Consider the following 4,518-nt stretch of genomic DNA (forward strand, 5'->3'; position numbering starts at 1 on the left):
GAAACCAACACCCCACAGCCCCATTATTTTAGGAGAAAGACATTTTTTTAAAAAATTACAAAGCTCTGTCTCTCAAGCCTTCCTAGATGTGATTTATCCAACAAACCAGTGCGGGTAACTCCAGTGTGACGATACTTGTTTCTTTGACAGCAGAACTGAGTCAGTAGAATGATTTCAGTGAGAATGGCCGAGTGGAGGACAGAAGAGCGCCTTCCAGCATAGCCATGGCTGCTAACGCTGCTACCAACCGGTCACGGCTACTGTCGCCAGGGCTTGTGGACAGACATAGAGGATCAAGAATTCACACTGCGGTGGAAAATGATGAGGAAATTGTTGGTACACTTCTAGGATTTGGTGGCTTTGCCAGTATGGCAGTATGGTGCTGGAAGATGTCACTGAGTTTGAAATCACACCAGAGGGAAGGAAGATGACTAAAATAGATCGGATTTTGGTAAATGGAAGTAACATGACAATGCTGGTTCCTGGAGGAGAAGGACCTGAAGTATGAATGGTATGCTAGACTTAGGCTCGATTCTGTTTTGGCTTACAATGGCAACAAAATAGAACTTTCTTTCTTTTTTTTGGGGGGGGGAGAGGTTTTTGCTATAGGGCGCGTGCGCTCGGCAGACACAGAGAGACAGAAAGCGAGAAATCACCCCCCAGGGGGGATGGTCACGCCGCAATCCCTTCTCCTCTATTCTCCTCTCGGGATCTTGGGCACGCACGCACACGCGCCCAGCGTGAGTTTAAGGCACTGGGTACGGGACTCGAACTGCGGTCAACTAGGTGGGAGTCCAGCGACATAGCCATTACGCTAACTGCTGGTCCCCAAAATAGAACTTTTTTAAAAAAAAACTTTCAATGTTTAGATCCTGTAAAGCTGTTTCCCATTAAAAAGGAATGCTTTGGAGATGTATGCCCATTTTTGTAAGTTAATCATGATTATTTTAGAAAAAAAGAAGAAAAGTTTGTTTTTTGAAGGCTAAAATAAAGATTTTTTTTTTTTGGTTAACTGTCAAAAAGAAAAAAAGAAAAAGAAAAGAGAGAGAAAATGGCTTAGTATGCATCTCCAAAAATCTGTTTCTCCATAAAAAAAAAAACAATGAGAACAAGGTTGACCAAATAAACTTTTCCAGAACTCTATAAATTAACCAGAGGCTTGTAGCAATGAAAGAAGGCTTAAGGAAAACAGGTACATATTGGTAAGATCAGTGAACTCCGTGTTATTTGAACTGGGCCTGTTCCCTTCACTCTGCCCCCAGCTCCAGCAGAGCCTTGCAAACCAGTGCCCATGGCAGCTGTGAAAGCGCCAGCCTGAAAGGCACTGAAGGGGCAGACTGGGTTTGCAGCTTTTCCAAAGCCTTGTCCCCAGAGAACCGCTGTGATCTGACCGGCCTGGCCCTTCTCTGAAACCACCCCTTGCAGCGCTTGTCTTTATTTGACCTGACTCTCAGATCTCACCCTCTGTGGAAAGACTCTCCTCCAGTGAATTTGTCAGACACAACTGAGGGGCACCTATCTTACATCTAAGCTGGCTGAGCCAGACCAAACAAAAACCGGATGCAACCCTCTAAGGGAAAGGAGATAGGACTTTGGAAAAAAACTTCAAAATATTTCTGGAAATGTAGAAGGCTATATCTGCTAAAAAGGCTTCAAGCTCTTGCTCTGGCTGACATTGAAGACACGCACGACAGGAGGTAAAAGCAATGGTGTAGACTGCCTCGCAGTATGAAGACAAGACCCAGCACCCTCGTCCCGACACAGGGCCGAGGCTAGGAGATTTACTGATTCAAGACATTTAAAGGAACTTCCATGCGGTCATTAGTTGACCACTGAGCTAACTGGGCAGAGATTTTACACGATGCTCATGACAAAGAATAGAGACTCCACTGAATTAATTCAAGAAAATCACTAAGCAAACAAACAGAAACAACAACAAATCCTAGAGAAGGAGAACATGATTTTCAGAGTTATTGCGTACTATAAGGGACTTACAATGGACTGAAAGTACTAATTAATGTTGTTGCAAAAGAAGTTTTTTTCTTTTTTTAATGAACTTTTTGAAGACCCCTAATATTATTTAAAATGTCCAGTCTTCAACAACAATGAAAAAAGATATGGAAAGAGCAAGGAAATGTATAAGGCAAAGAAAAAAAAAAAAAAACAGTTAATGAAAACTGTTCCCCCAAAAGTCAAACATTGAACTAAGGATGCAAAGAACTTCATATAGCCTGTTTTAAATATGTTCAAAGAACTTACAGGAGCTTTGCCTAAGTAACTATAGGAAAGTATGAAACTATGCGCCACTGAGAGAGAACATCAATAAAGAGAGAGAAATTATTTTTCAAAAGAACCTAATAAAAATTTACAAGAGGGGGACCAGAAGTTAGCGTAATGGCTATGTCGCTGGACTCCCATGTAGTCCCGGACCCAGTGGCTTAAAACTCACGCTGGGCGCATGTGCATGCATGCTCAAGATCCCGAGAGGAGAATGGAGGAGAAGGGATTGCGGCGTGACCATCCCCCCTGGGGGTGATTTCTCACTTTCTGTCTCTATGTCTCTCTCTGTCTGTCTAGCGAGCGCACACGCCCCATAGCGAAAATCTCTCTAAAAAAAAAGAAAAGAAAAAAGAAATATGGCTACGTAAAACAATAACGATAAGCTTGTTGTGTTCATGGGCTCATAATATACAAAGATGCAATCTCTATGATAGCAGTGGCACAAAGCGGGGGATGGGGCTACATAGAAGCATCATTTTTTCATATTATTGGAAGTAAGTTACTACTAATCCAAGCTAGAATATTAAATTAGAGGCTAATTATAGTCCTCAGTGCAATCATTAAAAAAAAACTCAAATTATAGGAACAGAAGTGACAAGAAAATTGAAATGGTACACTACAACATAACTATTTAATGCAAAACAAGGTAGTAATACATGAATAGAGAAACAGAAAAGATACAAAACACACAGAAAGAGAAAAGCAAAATGACAAAAGAAAGTTCTACCTTATCAGTAATTACATTTAGCATAAATGATTGAACATTCTAATTAAAAGGCTGAGATTGGAATAATGAGTTTTAAAAATGATTCAATTACATGCTGTCTATTAAAGATACACTTTAAATTCAAATAAATAATTTAAAAATAAGAAAATGGGAAAAAATATATAATGCAAACAATACCTAGAGGACAGCTGGTGAGCCTATACTAATAATATGTGAAATAGATCTTAAGACAGAAATCATTACTAGAGGTAAAGAAGAAAATTTTATAAAGGTAAAAGTTCCACCCATCAGAAAGACATAGCCATTATAAAAATAATCACAGACCTAGAAGAGAAAGGGAAAATAAATTCACCTAAAGGCAGAAATCAACAATTAAGCAATAACGACTGGAGACTTCAATACACTGCTTTCAACAGCTAGAAGAAACTGTGATTTACACTTCCCAATGTCAACACTGACTGCCAAACTACAATGGTTGATGCAGTGGCACTGGACCAAGGGTAGACACATACCTTAGTAGAGTAGAAAGTTCAGAAATAAACCCTTAACATTATAGTCAGTTGATTTTGTAAACTTTGTTTCTTTTGAGAAACAGAAGGACAGAGAAACACAGAGAGAGGCAGCCCAGATACACTCTTTGGGACCAGCAGATGGCGTAATAGTTATGTTACTGCACTCCCACATAGTCGACCACAGTTCGAGTCCTGGATCCAGCAGCTTAAACTCACACCATGAGCATGAGTGTGGACGCCCAAGATCCTGACAGGAGAATGGAGAAGGATTGCAGGGGAGGGGGATTTCTCATTTTCTGTCTCTCTCTGTCTTTCTAGCGAGTGCACGTGCCCTATAGCAAAAATCTCTCTTTAAAACCAAACAAACCAATAGACTCTTCGTGCTACAATCCACCCCCAGTCTCAGTCAGCCAGATCATGGGCAGGCATGCACAGGGAGCCCCAGGGAAACAAACTCAGCACCCTTTCCTGTGGGTGCAGTTGTGTTACCAGGTGCCACCACTTGGTTCCTGGTCAATCAGTTTTTCCTAAGGTGCCAAAAATATTCAACCAAGAAAGAAATTTCTTTTCAACAAATGGTTCTGAGATAACCGGATACCCATACATAGGAGACCTATTTCACACTTCACAAATAATTAATGAAAATGGGTTAAACAGCTAACTGTAAACACTGAAACTACAAAGTTCTTAGTGGAAAATGTAAAAAAAAAAAAAACAACAACAACAACAAAAACACAGGTATAAATCTTCATGTGTTTAGGAAAAATTTTCTGAGATATGACATTGAATGCACAAACAGCAAAAAGAAGTAAATTAAATTTCTTAAAAACCATGTGGGCTTCAAAGGATACTATCAAGAATGCAAAATTATAACCCACAAAGTGGACAAAAATATTGCAAACAATATATCTGAAAGGTCTTGTAGCCAGACTCATTAAAGAACACTTTTAACTCAATCATAAAATAGCAAGTAACCCAATTTAAAAATGGGCAAAGGAT

The 4,518-nt window shown here is 39.8% G+C and overlaps 1 pseudogene; it reads left to right on the forward strand.

The window, feature by feature from the left end:
- The first annotated feature begins 223 nt into the window (after positions 1–223).
- LOC102480954 (U6 snRNA-associated Sm-like protein LSm5 pseudogene) lies at positions 224–508 on the forward strand (annotated as a pseudogene).
- Positions 509–4,518: the final 4,010 nt, after the last annotated feature.

This window comes from Tupaia chinensis, unplaced genomic scaffold (assembly GCF_000334495.1).
Source record: "Tupaia chinensis unplaced genomic scaffold, TupChi_1.0 Scaffold142716_1, whole genome shotgun sequence".
In the NCBI taxonomy this organism is placed as follows: Eukaryota; Metazoa; Chordata; class Mammalia; order Scandentia; family Tupaiidae; genus Tupaia; species Tupaia belangeri.